The 15,185-nt window shown below is 42.6% G+C and overlaps 1 protein-coding gene across 2 annotated transcripts in view; it reads left to right on the top strand.

The window, feature by feature from the left end:
• Nucleotides 1–257: 257 nt before the first annotated feature.
• OCA2 (OCA2 melanosomal transmembrane protein) overlaps nucleotides 258–15,185 on the top strand; it is a 388,170-nt gene continuing 373,242 nt past the window's right edge. Inside the window, exons 1-2 of one of the 2 annotated variants that reach the window (XM_045070701.1) lie at nucleotides 258–401; nucleotides 4,699–4,813. The gene's annotated coding sequence lies outside the window, so the exon portion shown is untranslated. The remainder of the gene's footprint in view (nucleotides 402–4,698; nucleotides 4,814–15,185) is intronic. The other variant, XM_045070700.1, reaches the window with a different exon arrangement.

The raw sequence follows: 15,185 nt of genomic DNA, 5'->3' as shown, positions 1-15,185 counted from the left end.
TCTATAAACTAGAACTTGTACTGGGCATAACGGGCAGACATTGTCAACTTTCAGAGAGGGTCTGGCCTTTCACCAAGAGCCTTTTTCTCCGTTTCCTGAGTCTCCTGTAGCTCTCGGGGTGAAGGGTGAGGGGGTGAGGGATCCCCCTTCTCTGAGACCCAAGGGCTGCCCGGGTCGGGGGGCAGTGCCTCCTGTGACGTCTGTGGGCGTGGTCAGGCCGGGAGGTGCGGAGAAGGGCTCGCCCCGCCCCCGGGGCGCCCAGGCCCACGTCCAGCGCCTGCAGACTTTTTCTTAGTCGGAGTATTGCTCTCCACTCGGCTTTCCGGAGCTATCAGTTTGGACCTTACGACTTCACTTTTGTTGAGAAAGATCAAGTCTTCAGGCCAGTGGGGGAACAGGAGGTGAGGAACCTAACCTGTCTATTCTGGGGAGCAGGTAGGGTTTTAATAATCCTGTGTTCGGTTGTTACTTTATGGAGCAAGGAGGTCTGTGGGAAAAATGAGTAGTTGGTATGAGCACAGGGCGCGCACTCCCACACCAAGCATTTTCCGGATTTGATGGGAGCAGCTCCCTAGGAGGCAGGTTCGCAGGGTCCGTCACTCTGGGGTGGGCCATGGGGATATTGAGCGGAGTTTGGACGTGTTCAGACGGACAATGTTCTGCTTGAACTGCAGGGCGGCATCTGCCCCCGCCGCTGGCTTCACACACGTGAGCGCTAGTCAGGCGTTTCTGTGCAATGGAATGCGGGGGGAGGGGGGCATTCAATCCCCCAGAGCCTCTTTTTTCCCACTCTGGCCACACACAGCGGAATAAATGGATTTCATGTCGCTAGTTCCTTCCAAGGATATGGATATTAAGCACCAGCTTCCCTGTGTGTGGACATTTTTGTGTTTACAGACCCAGACCTGGGCCAGGAGCTCAGCAGGTGCCTAGCAGTCCACCACGCAGGACTGCTTGTGAAGTCCCCAGGTGATCCTTTGAGCCGTGACTTCAGGATGTGTCAAGTTCACAATATGCAGTGATTTTGAGGAAAAGCAAACCAGGAGGCTGTTACCAGTTGTAGGCAGTTGTTACCTCCTGAATACAAACCACCTAGAAAATGCTACCCCTGAAGTTTGCTCAGTTTGAACGCAAAGCTCTGTGTTCAGGCTCCTGGGGCAGAACTTGTGGAGGCTGGGAATGCTTCTGGTGATACCAACTCTCATAATTGCCAATGAGAAGTAAATCTCATTAAAAACAACAGAGGTGAAAGAAAGCTCTAGATAAACTGTAAAGGACTGTACAAGAACTGCTTGTTACCACAATTTAGTTTACAAACATTTGAGTGTAGTTGTTCACATCAGATATAAAGTGGAAGTGATTTAGGAATGTAAGTTTTATTATACTGATGCAAATGCTGATACTGTTTTTGTTTTTTGAGAAGTTCATGACCCCTTTGAAGATAGCTCAGGTTTGAGGAACATCACGAATTATGGAGGAAAGGAGAGCCCTGGCTGCAGATTCAGCAGTGCCCACCCCTGGGACACCTGGGAAGTGTTTTAAGACAGAGGACATATATGGTCTGATGTGTATTTTGGTTCGGTGGTAGCTAGCTGAGTCACACCCACTGGAAGATGGCTGCATAGCCCAGGGGTGGGGAGTTGGGGGGCACTTCTTAGGTAAAGGGTCTGCAGGGTGAGGACAGCCCTCAGGCTCTGGGTTTGTGAGCACCTTCGAGACATCAGGGAGACAAAAAGACAGCTGCACATAGTGATCTAGGCTGCAGAGGGGAGCTTGGGGTATTGACTGTCCACCAGAGAGATCTAAGCCTCTTGGGAAAGGGGAGAGGAGTAGAGCCTTTCAACGCCAGGGCGTCAGGGAGAGGATGGGGTTGATGGGAGGGTTGGGGTGTGGTGGGAGGATTTGGGCCTGCAATGGAGACATGTAAGGCCAGAGAAAGGAAAGGATAACCTAGAGACTTAGAGGCTCAGAGGAGATGGCCTGAAGAGGAACTCGGAGACTTTCCCATCTTTCCTATATATTGGAAATACAGGAAGAAACCCCACAGACAAAGTCTCTCTGGTTAACTCCTGTGGGTGGCTGCACCATCTTGCGGAGGCATTTTCTTTGCCTCTTGGGGCCGCCCACAGGCCGCACCCTCAGAGAACAGGCTCCTCTCATAAAGTCGCCCAGGCTCTGGTGCTACCAAAGTGGCCAGTCCCGCGGGCTGTGAGGCCGGACTTAGTGGCCTCTTGGGCCACTCAGTGGTGAGGTCGGTGCTCTGGCCACACTGCTGTGGTTTCAGTGTCCTAACCTGATGGGCACTGCCAAGCAGGAGGCACACTCCACAGGAGATGGTAGTGACGACTCGCCCCAGCGCAAGTCTGTTTTTTGAGGGGCAAAGGACCGTTTCAAACTGGTTTGCAGGCTGGACCAAAGTCAACAACACTGCAATTCCTTTCTACAAGAGTAAGGGGAACAGCCTGAAGTGAAGGTAGAAGAGACGGCCTCTTTCTCACGTGGCGGCTGGCCGTGGGGGCTGGCGTAAGGGGTCTTGTCCAGAGCAGGAGGCAGCCCAGGGTGGCCCAATTCCAGACTGCAGCAGGGTGGCATCGCCCCTGGAGGCCTCTTAGGTGTGCTTCTGAGTACAACTCACTTGTTACCTTCCCTGGGCACAGCACAGGAAGGACAACTATCGTCATAGGCTAAGAGACTATTTAAAACCAGAGCATAAAGAAAGAAAGAAAGGAAGAAAGAAAGAAACAGACGATGCTGTTGGGTTGAGCGTTCTAGAAGCTTCCACGGAAATTCATATGTTGCAAATCTCATCCGAAGGGACACAGGGTCACATTGTGCGCTGGTGTGGCGTGGGGCAGAGGCACATCTGCTTTTTCCTGGGGGAGCTGAAAAGGAGGCTGACGCCCCATTCTCCCCCCAGGGGCTGGGCCTGTTACTTTTCCAGCTTCATCAACTGGGAAAATTCAACGGACTCAGACTCCTCCAACGTAGCCACGCCCCCACGGACAGACACGTCCCTGCAGACTCAGATCCTCCTACCCCAGCCCCCTGCAGCTGTAGCCACGACCCTGCAAACGCCCCCATTACTGGCAGAGGCCCCCATTACTGGCAGAGGCAGCCACACCCCTGGAGGCACAGCCCCCTGGACAGCTCTGAAGTGACTGCGAGGCTTTGGGACTGAGTAGTGCTTAAGGTAGATGACTGGAGTGTTTTCTTCGGACCTTAGACTGCCCACAAGAGGAAAGCATTAGCTGTGAAGCGATTTCTTTTTAATATTTTCACAGCAGCCAATATACATTTTTCTTCTCTTTTCATTATTGTGTAATGTCAAGTGATTAAAGAACTTGAAGAGGGGCGCCTGGGTGGCTCAGTGGGTTAAAGCCTCTGCCTTTGGCTCAGGTCCTGATTCCAGGGTCCTGGGATAAAGCCCCATATCAGGCTCTCTGCTCAGCAGGGAGCCTGCTTCCCTTCCTCTCTTTCTGCCTGCCTCTCAGTCTACCTGTAATTCTGTCTGTCAAATAAATAAATAAAATCTTAAAAACAAAATAAAGAACTTGAAGAAAAGTGCCCTTAAAATTTCCGAAGTTACTGTATTCCAAATGATGTATATTGCTGCTGCTGATTTATGCGCTACTGTAAAACCAGCGTGTTGGTCTTGATTCAGTAATTCAGTTTTTTTAATTGGCACGCCTGTGTAGGGGACGGCACCTAATCCTCAGAACAGGAGGAAACACAGTGCGCCAAAGAGACAGTTTAGGTGCAGCTTGCTGGACTGAGGGGCACTGAGGGCAGGTTCTCGGGATCTCGGTCATACTCATGCTTCCTGTCCCTCATGTCTTTGCCGGCCCATTTGCACAATACCTGAGCTCTGATCCATAATGCCAGCAAACCCCACCATGCCTACAAACCTCCAGCCAACTTATGCTGTCAAGAACCATCAGAAGGAGCTGGGGGGTGCCCAGGCCTGGCTTTAGCATCTGGGAACACAGCTCACATGTATCCCCCACCTTCCCTTGTTAACATCACCTCAATTGTCTGGTCATTTTCTCAGGTCAGAGTTAGAGCAACTAACAACTGCTGGACCACGCTGAGAAGGGGCCAAAGGCACAATTCCATTTACTCCTCAGTAAGGACAGGTGTTGGAGCCGGTGTCTGGTGCTCTGCCCTGTGCACTGAGCCTTGGCCTCTGGCCACTCTTGTAACCCAGACCTGTCCTCTCAATAAGCTAGCTCCTCTCCATGCTGTGAACACACTTGCAGGAGGAGCAGCAAGACCAAACAGCACAACCCAAAGCAGGGTTGGTTAGCTTCAGCTATGTGTTCAGGCAAGGCATGGGTAGGGTGTCAAGTCTGCAGCAGGACAGACCAAGCCCTTAGCAGGAGGGGCCTAGGTGGGCAGAGCTCTTACAGGACCTGGAGGGATGGGGAAGCACAGCTACAAGACTGTTGGGGAGGGAAGCAGAGTCAGAGGACAGACAGATTCAGGACCAGGTAGGAAGATAGGAACATTCCATGGAGTTTGAAATATCAGTCATAATATCTATATTTTTCTAAAAGTTGGTGGCAAGTTGGTCACTTTGGTATGAATCTTACTCAGAAGTAAAGGCCTGGGCTCAGCCATAGTGGAGGCATAGTGGAGCACTGCCCCTCTGTTACCACTCAGACCTCACATAGTGGCTCTCCCATCTCTATTCCTGCTCAGGACACAACTGCACCCAGGGTCTCAGGGGTGCAGCCCTTCTTCTGCTGACTGCAGATGTCTCTCCCAGTCTGAGCTCAGCCCAATGCTCAGGGCAGGTTCTGTGGAGTCTTCAGAGGTGAGTCCCAGGCATCCCTCTGTAGGTCAGACATATTGGGCTCCGTGGGGAGAGGCCAGACTGAGACTGTGGGTCCCAGAAAAGTGCAGCGACAGACTGGGGTTCTGGGGGTTGTTCCCAGAGATTAGTCCATGATCTAGGATGTTCAGAGAGTCCTTCCAGAGGATGGGCTATGGCCTGGGATACTGGGGGGGGGGGGGATTCCGAGAGGATGGATAGTGGGATGGGATGTTGGGATCCTCAGAGAACAGACTGTGGACTGGAGTGTTGGAAGGTGTTCCAAGAGAGTGGTCCATGGTTTGGGGTTTTGGGGTCCCCTCAGAGGAAAGACTGTGGAACTGGAGTGTTCCAGCCATCCACATGAAAATTAATGACCAGGTGCAAGCCGTGGGATTTGGTAGAAATGAATGAGAAAGGTAAGATAAAAAGAGAGACCTCTGGGTGAGCAGAGCCCTTTGTGACTCAGGAACTGAGTTAGGAACTGAGCTGAACAAGAGCAGAGGCACTGGGCAGTGCTGAGCCAGGGTACAGAGGACACTGTGGGTGGGAGACTCATTCGGAGCTAGTTGGGTCAGAAGACATCTTCAGAGAGTTGTCAGTGTTTAAAGCCAAGACTGAGATCTTCTAGGGAGGGTGGGCTTAAGGTGGAAGGTGGGAAGAGTGGAAGGAGCCGGCAAAGGAGAATGAGGAAAAGCTAGAGCCTTAGCAAGCCCTGAGACTAAAAAAGAAGGCAGTGCAGGGAAGGCTGCTGAGAACCTGACAAAGGGCCGGAACTTTGATGTTATCAGAGATGACTCTGACTAGTCTCTAGTCAGATGTCTAGTCAGAGTCTAGATGACTCTTCTCTTAGTTGACGTGGGTTCAAGAAAGAAAGAAAGGAGAAGTGAATACAGTGTTTTTGAGAAGTTGTGATATAAAAGATGGGAAAAAAGTTGGGTAGTGGCTGGAAAACTCTGTGAAGATACAGAGAGATTAATTTTTTAATTTTGAGGTAGATTTACATGTTCCTTTTACCCAGTTTCCTCTGATGGTAACATCTTGCAAAATTATGATACAGTATCACAACAAGGATATTCACATTGACACAGTGAAGATAGAATTTACATCACTGCAAGGAGCCTTCATGGAGACCTTTTTCAGCCACACCCACATCCCTTCTGCCTACACCCCCTATTTAACAAACCCCCTTCCGAACTGCTAATCTATTATCCATCTCTGTAACTTTGTTATTTCAAGAATGCTATACATAGGGAATCATACAGTGTATGACCTTTTAGGTTTTGCTTATTTTTTTTTTAACCTAGTGCTTTCACTGTGTAGATCCACGTAAGTTGTTGCATGTATCACTAGTTGTGCCTTTCTAAGGATGAGTTAGATTCCATGGTATAGATGTACTATATAGTTCAGTTAACCACTCATCCATTGACAACCATTTGGTTTATTTCCAGTTTTGGACTACTATGGATAAAGCTGCTGGGAACATTCATGTACAGGTTATTGTGTGAACGTTAAGTTTCATTCATCCCCTGGGATAAATGTTCAGGAGGGCAATTGCTAGGTTAATTGCTAGGTTGTAGGGTAGCTTTAAAAAAAAAACAAAGAGTCAAAATGCTTTCTAGAGGGTCTATTCTGTATTATATTCCTGCTAGCACTGTGTGAGGGGTTGTCTCTGCATCCTCTGCCAGCACTTGCTGTTGTCTCTATTTTTTTCATTTTAGCTATTCTCATAGGCATGTAATGACATGTCATTATCGTTTTAATTTGCATTTCCCTAATAGCTAATGATGTTGAACATTTTCTCATGTGCTCATTTACTATCTTATATCCTCCTAAGTGATGTGACTATTCTTGTCTTTGCACTTTTTCTCATTTAGTATTTGTTTAATTTTTCAATTTTTCTTACTGTTGAGTTTTGAGAATTCTTAATATTATTATTTTTAGAAATATATTTTTAAATTTCAGTATAGTTAACATACAGTGTTATATTAATTTCGTGTGTACAGCGTAGTGATTCAACAATTGCACACATTATCTTGTGCTCCTCGTGACAAGTGCACTCCTTAATCCCCATCACCTATTTCACCCATCTCCTCAATCCCCTCCCGCCTGGTAATCATCAGTTTGTTCCCAACAACTAAGTCTTTTTCTTGGCTTATCTTTCTTCTCGCGCGCTCTCTCTCTCCCTCTCTCTTTTTTCCCCTTTGCTCATTTGTTTTGTTTCTTAAATTCCACATATGAGTTAAATTATATGGTGTTTGTCTTTCTCTTACTGACTTATTTCACTTAGTATATACTCTCTAGCTGCATCCATGTTGTTGCAAATGACAATATTTCATTCTTTTTTGTGGCCAAATAATATTACATTATATACATACTACTTCTTCTTTGTCCACTCATCTATAGATGGACATGAGCTGCTTTCACAATTTGTCTATTGTAAATAATGGTGCTATAAACATTGGGGTGCATGTATCCCTTTGACTTAGTGTTTTTGTATTTTGTTTGTTTGTTTGGCAAATAACTAGTAATGGATCTTAGGCTAGTTCTACTTTTAACTTTTTTGAGGAAACTCTATAGTGTTTTCCAGAGTGGTTTTACCAGTTTGGATTCCCACCAACAGTGCAGGAGGGTTCCCTTTTGTCTACAGCCTTACCAACACCTGTGGTTTCTTATGTTGTTGATTGTAGACATTCTGACAGGTGGGAGGGGATATCTCATTGTAGTTTTGATTTTTATTTCCCTGATGATGAGAAATGTTTGACATCTTTCATATATCTGTTAGCCATCTGGATGTCTTCTTCAAAAAAATGCCCTTAACTGGATTTTTTATTTTTTGAGTATTGACTTTGTTAAGTTCTTTATAGATTTTGGATTCTAACCCTTTATGGGTACATCATTTACAAATATCTTCTCCCATTCCCACTCTCTTTTTTCCCCTTTGCTCATTTGTTTTGTTTCTTAAATTCCACATATGAGTTAAATTATATGGTGTTTGTCTTTCTCTTACTGACTTATTTCACTTAGTATATACTCTCTAGCTGCATCCATGTTGTTGCAAATGACAATATTTCATTCTTTTTTGTGGCCAAATAATATTACATTATATACATACTACTTCTTCTTTGTCCACTCATCTATAGATGGACATGGCTGCTTTCACAATTTGTCTATTGTAAATAATGGTGCTATATTATTTTTGTTAATTGTTTCCTTTGCTGGGCAGAAGGTTTTATTTTTATATGGTCCTAATAGCTTATTTTTGCTTTTATTTCCTTTGCCTCAAGAGATGGATCTAGAAAAATGTTGCTATAGCCAATGTCAGAGATATTACTGCCTATTTTCTATTCTAGGATTTTTATAGTTTTAGGTCTCAAATTTAGGTCTTTAATCTGTTTTGAGTTTGTTTTTGTATATGGTGTAAGGAAGTGGTCTAGTTTCATTCTTCTGCATGTAGCTGACCAGTTTTCCCAATACCATTTGCTGAAGAGACTGTCTTTTTCCCATTACATATTCTTGCCTGCTTTGTCAGATATTAATTGACCGTATAATTGTGGGTTTACTTCTAGATTGTCTATTCTATTCTGCTTACCTGTGTATCTGTTTTTGTGCCATACTATACTGTCTTGATGACCACAGCTTTTTAAAAAAAAATTAATTTTTTTCAGCATAATAGTATTCATTGTTTTTGCACCACACCCAGTGCTCCATGCAATAAGTGCCCTCTCTAATACCCACCACCTGTCTCCCCCAACCTCCCACTCCCCGCCCCTTCAAAACCCTCAGGTTGTTTTTCAGAGTCCATAGTCTGTCATGGTTCACCTCCCCTTCCAATTTCCCTCAACTCCCTTCTCCTCTCCCTTGTCCTCCATGCTATTTGCTATGCTCCACAAATAAGTGAAACCATATGATAATTGACTCTCTCTGCTTGATTTGTTGCTACAAAAGTTGGGTATTCATCCTTTCTGATGGAGGCATAATACCCCATAGTGTATATGGACCACATCTTCCTTATCCATTCATCCGTTGAAGGGCATATTGGTTCTTTCCACAGTTTGGCGATCGTGGCCATTGCTGCTATAAACATTGGGGTACAGATGGCCCTTCTTTCCACTACATCTGTATCTTTGGGGTAAATACCCAGTAGTGCAATTGCAGGGTCATAGGGAAGTTCTATTTTTAATTTCTTGAGGAATCTCCACACTGTTCTCCAAAGAGGCTGCACGAACTTACATTCCCACCAACAGTGTAAGAGGGTTCCCCTTTCTCCACATCCTCTCCTAACACATGTTGTTTCCTGTCTTGTTAATTTTGGCCATTCTAACTGGTGTAAGGTGATATCTCAATGTGGTTTTCATTTGAATCTCCCTGATGGCTAGTGATGGCTATCTTGTGTCTGATAGCCATTTGTATGTCTTCGTTGGAGAAGTGTCTGTTCATGTCTTCTGCCCATTTTTTGATATGATTATCTGTTTTGTATGTGTTGAGTTTGAGGAGTTCTTGATAGATCCTGGATATCAACTTTTGTACTGTCATTTGCAAATATCTTCTCCCATTCCGTGGGTTGCCTCTTTGTTTTTTTGACTGTTTCCTTTGCTGTGCAGAAGCTTTTGATCTTGATGAAGTCCCAAAAGTTCATCTTCGCTTTTGTTTCCTTTGCCTTTGTAGACATATTTTGAAAGAAGTTGCTGTGGCTAATATCGAAGAGGTTACTGCCTATGTTCTCCTCTAGGGTTCTGATAGATTCCTATCTCATGTTGAGGTCTTTTATCCATTTCAAGTTTATCTTTGTGTACGGTGTAAGAGAATGGTTGAGTTTCATTCTTCTACATATAGCTGTCCAGTTTTCCCAGCACTATTTATTGAAGAGACTGTCTTTTTTCCACTGTATATTTTTTCCTGTTTTGTCGAAGATTATTTGACCATAGGTTGAGGGTCCATATCTGGGCTCTCTTCTCTGTTCCACTGGTCTATGTGTCTGTTTTTATGCCAGTACCATGCTGGATGACCACAGCTTTTTAAAAGAGCTTGAAATCCAGAATTGTGATGCCTCCAGTTTTGTTTTTCTTTTTAGAAATGCTTTGGGTATTCAGGGTTTTTTGTGGTTCTGTACAGATTTTAGGATTGTGTGTTCTAGTTCTGTGGAAAATACTGATGGTATTTTGATAGGGATTACATTAAATCTGTGGATTGCTTTGAGTAATATAGATATTATAACAATATTTATTTTTCAATCCATGAGCAGTTAATGTCTTTCTATTTCTTTGTGTCATCTTCATTTCTTTTACAAATGTTTTAGAGTTTTCAGATACAGGTCTTTTACCTCTTTGGTTACATTTATTCCTAGGTATCTTAACAATTTTGGGGGGCAGTTGTAAATGGGTTCAATTCTTTGATTTCTCTTTCTGCTGCTTCTTCTTCTTCTTCTTGGTGTCTAGAAATGCAACAGATTTTCACATTGATTTTATATCTTATGAATTTACTGAGTTCATTTTTTCAGTTCTAGTAGTTTTTGGTGGGATCTTTAGGCTTTTCTATATAGAGTATTATGCCATGTGCAAGTAGTGAAATTTTTACTTCTTCCTTACTGGTTTGGTCCTTTTGATTTTGTTTTCTGATTGCTGTGCTTAGGACTTCCAGTACTATGTTGAATAAAAGTGGTGAGAGTGGACATATTTGTCTTGTTCCTGACCTTAGGGGCAATCTCTTGATTTTCCCCCATTAAGTATGATGTTTGCTGTGAATTTTTCTTATAGGACCTTATTATGCTGAGGTATATTCCCTCTAAATCTACTTTGTCGAGGTTTTTTTTTTTTTTTTTTAAGGTTTTATTTATTTGACAGAGATCACAAGTAGGCAGAGAGGCAGACAGAAAGAGAGGGGGAAGCAGGCTCCCCGCCGAGCAGAGAGCCCAATGCAGGGCTCGATCCCAGCACCCTGGGATCATGCATGACCTGAGCCAAAGGCAGAGGCCGTAACCCACTGAGCCGCCCAGGTGCCCCTGTCGACGATTTTTATCATGAATAGAGGTTGTACTTTGTCAAAAGTTTTTCTGAGTCTATTGAAATGATTATACGGCTTTAATCTCATCTCTTATTGATGTGATGTATCACATTAATTGATTTGCAAATATTCAACAACCCTTGCATCCCAGAAATAAATCCCACTTGATCGTGGTGAATAATTTCTTAAAATGTATTGTTGGATTCTCTTTACTAGTATTTTGTAAGGATTTTTGCATCCATGATTGTCAGAGATGTTGGCCTGTAGTTCTCTTTTTTGTGGTGTCTTTCTCTGGGTTTGGTATCTGGATGATACTGGCCTCATAGAATGAGTTCGGTAGCTTTCCTTCATCTTCTATTTTTTGGAATAGTTTGAGAAGAATAGGTATTAATTCTTCTTTAAATGTTTGGTTGAATTCACCTGTGAAGCCATCTGGTCCTGGACTTTATTTGTTGGGAGTTTTAAAATTTCTGATTTCTGTTTTTTTTTCTTGCTGGAATTGGCCTGTTGAAATTTTCTAGTTCTTCCTGCTTCAGTTTTGGGAGGTTATATATTTGTAGGAATTTATCCATTTTTTTCTAGGTTGTCCAGTCTGTTGATGTGTAGTTTTTCATAATATTCTCTTAGAATTGTTTGTGTATCTGTGGTGTTGGCTTGTATTTCTCCTCCTTCATTTGGAATTTTATTTGTGTCCTTTTGTTTTTGGATAAGTCTGATTAGAGGTTTATGAATTCTCTTTATTTTTTCAGAGAACTAGCTCCTGGTTTCATTTATCAGTTCTATTTTTTTAGTTTCTATGTCATTTATTTCTGCCTATTTATTTCCTTCTTTTTGCTGGTTTTGGGTTTTGTTTGTTCTTTCTCTAGCTTTAGGTGTAAGGTCAGGCTGTTTATTTGAGTTTACTCTTGCTTCTTGAAGTAGGCCTATTTGGCTTTGAACTTCCCTCTTAAGACTAATCTTGCTACATCCCAAAGGTTTTGGATGGTTATGTTTTCATTTTCCTTTGTTTCTATGTACTTTTTTATTTCTTGGTTAACCCATGTTATTTAACCTCCATGTATTTGTGGTCCTTTCAGGTCTTGTGGTTGACTTCTCGTTTTACAACATTGTGTTTGGAAAAGGTGCATGGTATGACTTCAGTCTTATTGTATTTGTTGAGGCCTGTTTTGTGGTATCTCTGAGTATCTGGAGAATATTCTGTATGCACCTGAAAAGAATGTGTATTCTGCTGTCCTTCTTTGTCTGTTGTTATAGTCTTTGTTTTAAATCTATTTTGTCCAATATAAGTATTGCTAATCTGGGTTTCTTTGCACATTCATTTGCATGATAAATGTTTCTCCATCCTGTCACTTTCAATCTACAGGTGTCTTTAGGCCTAACGTGAGTCTCCTGTAGGTAGCATAGAGATGGGTCTGATTTTTTCTATCTGTGCTGTATTTTTGATTGAAGCATTTAACTCTTTTACATTCAAAGTAATTATGCATAGATATGTATTTATTGCCATTTTATTACTTGTTTTGTGGTAGTTTCTGAGGTTTTTCTCTGATCCTTCTTTCTTTCATGGTTTGCTGGTTTTCATTAATGATATATTTGAATTTCTTTTTCTTTATTCTTTGTGTATCTAATAGTGGTTTTTGATTGTGGTTACCATTAGGTTTGTATATAACATACTCTGCATAGAATAGTGTAAATGCAGTTGATGGTCACTTAAGTTTGAACCCATTTCTTTACTTCTCTCTTTCCCATGTTTTAAGTATTATATATATATATATATATATATATATATATATATATTTCACATCTTTTTATTTTGTGAATTCCTTAGCTGATTTTTTACAGATTTTTTTTTTCTTGTATTTTGTACTTTCATACTGTGACTTCTGATGTTTCCTTTCTGCTCGAAGAGTCACCTTGAATATTTCTTGCAGGGCCAGTTTAGTGGTCATGAACTCTTTTAGTTTTTGATTGTCTGGGAAACTATCTCTCCTTCTATTGGCTGCATATTTTCTTCCCATTCAGCCCTTTGAATTTATCATGCCACTTTCTTCTGACTTGCAAAGTTTCTTATGAAAAATCTGTCTTTTGCCATATAAGGTTTTCTGTGTATGTGTATGTAACTCTTCTTTTGTCTTTCCACTTAAAAAATTTTTTTCTTTATCACTACCATTTTGCCATTTTAATTATGTCATGTGTGGATCTGCTTTGTTTATTTTGTTGGGAGTTGTCTGTGCCTCCTGAATCTGGATATCTGTTTCCTTCCCCAGATTAGGGAAGTTTTCAGCTGTTTTCCTTCAAATAAATTTCCTACCCCCCTTCTCTCTCTTCTTCTTCTGGGACTCTTATAATATGAATGTTACTACATTTCAGTGCAGTCACTGAGTTCCCTATCATCATTTGTGTATCTTCTATTCAGCTTGATTACTCTCCATTACTCTATCTTCTAGGTCATTAATTCATTCTTCTGCTTTTTCCAGCCTGGTGTTCATTCCATCAAGCATGTCTCTTATTTCATTTATTGAACCGTTCATCTTTGCTATAAAATTCATTATATCTGTGTTAAGGGTTTTATGGATGATTTCCACTCTTTTCTCCAGTCCAACAAATATCTTTATGCTCATTATTTTAATTTTTTAAAATTTTGTTTTATTTCTTTTCAGTGTTCCAGCATTTTATGCACCACACCCAGTGCTCCATGCAATACGTGCCATCTGTAATACCCACCAACAGGCTCACCCTAACCCCCCTCCCTTCTCCCCTCCAAAACCCTCAGTTTGTTTCTCAGAGTCCACAGCCTCTCATGGTTGGCCTCCCCCTCCAATTACCCCCAACTCACATATCCTCTTCATCTCCCAATGTCTTTGGTGTTATTTCTTATGCTCCACAAGTAAGTGAAACCATTACTTTAAATTCTTTATCAGACATTATTTATATCTGTTTTGATTAGATCTCTGGCTGTGGCCTTGTCTTGTTCTTTAATTTTTTCAAATTCCTCTATCTTCTCATTTTGTTTACGTCTCTGTGCCTGTTTTTATGTTAAGATGTCAGCTCTGTCTCCTGTTCTTAGAGTAATAGTTTTATGAAGTGGTCCTATAGTGCCCTGCAGTGTAGTGTCTCTTGTTCCCAAGGGCCTGTTGCTTCAGGAAGTGTCTCCAAAGTGTGTTGGGCTCTCAGCTATTGTGTCTTGGTCTTTTTATGCTTTAGGCCAGTGAACTGCAGAAGCTCTCTGCCTGTTATAGGCAGTGTTTGGTCCCTGGCCTGAATGTGCTGAATTATAACTAGGTGTGCTGTAGTCCACTTTTGAACTGTGACATATTGCCACCAATGCCAGAATTAAGCCCCCCAAAACTCCTGGGCTGGGATATGTGTTGTGAGCAGGGGTTTTGGTTGGTCTTTTGGGAGAGGGGGATGCTACACTGGGATTAAAGCATGTGTGATGTGAAGGGTGGCTCTACCAGAACCTGGGGGACAAGGCTTGGTGTAAGAAAGTTAGGTAGCAAGTGTCAGTGATGCACTGGTTCATGCAGGTGGCCCTGTGCTTATTCTGAGGGGCAGGGGAAGGAAATGGTGCCTGCCAATTCCTTTGTTTTTAGAGGGGTCTCTCTGTGAATGCTGCCTCTCTGGGACATGCTCTGAGATGAGCAAATAACCTCCCCTCTGTGGGCCCCAGTCACTTTCAGATCGCTGTTTCCACACTGTATGTCCATATGCTATGTTCCCTGACCTCTCTCCAAGAGTAGACCAATGCCTTTCAGGCTCTCTGAGCCAAGGCTGCCAACCTTTAAAACTCTAGCTTTAAGTCCCATTGGTTGCAAGAACTCATGAAGTTTTGGCTCCTCTTTCTTTCCAAGCCAGTTGCTTTGGAGCTTTGTCTTCCTTGTGCCGGCTCCCTTATGCATTAATCTGTCTTTAGCCCTTCTCCAGGACGATGGTTAACTTCCCACTGCAGCAACCATCATCCATTTCTCTCCCAAACTGAATCTTTGCACTTTCTACCTTCTTCAGTATGGCCTCTTCTCTACCTTTAGTTATGGAGTTTGTTCTGCCAATCTTCAGGTCAATTTCTGTGGTCTTTAGGATGATTTAATGGTTGTTTACTTGTATTTGTGGGACAAACTGAGCCTAAGGTTTTCCTACTCTTCTGCCATCTTCCCTTCCCTGAGAGTTCTTTATGTAGTCAGGATATCAGTCTCTTTCTGGATATGTGATTGGTAAGTATTTTCTTCCAGTACATGGCTTGTCTTTTTAACCTCCTAACAGCCTTTCACAGAACAAAAAATTGTAATGTTGATTAAGTTCAGTTTATCATTTTTTTTCTTTTTATGGATTGTGCTCTTGGTGTCAAGTTTAAGGCTTTTTGCCTAGCCCTAGATTC

The sequence above is a fragment of the Mustela putorius genome, unplaced genomic scaffold, assembly GCF_011764305.1.
Source record: "Mustela putorius furo isolate JIRA1106 unplaced genomic scaffold, ASM1176430v1.1 tig00003972_pilon_pilon_pilon, whole genome shotgun sequence".
Lineage (NCBI taxonomy): Eukaryota > Metazoa > Chordata > Mammalia > Carnivora > Mustelidae > Mustela > Mustela putorius.
Note: the sequence above shows the minus strand (reverse complement) of the source record. Positions and strands in the feature narration are given on the sequence as shown.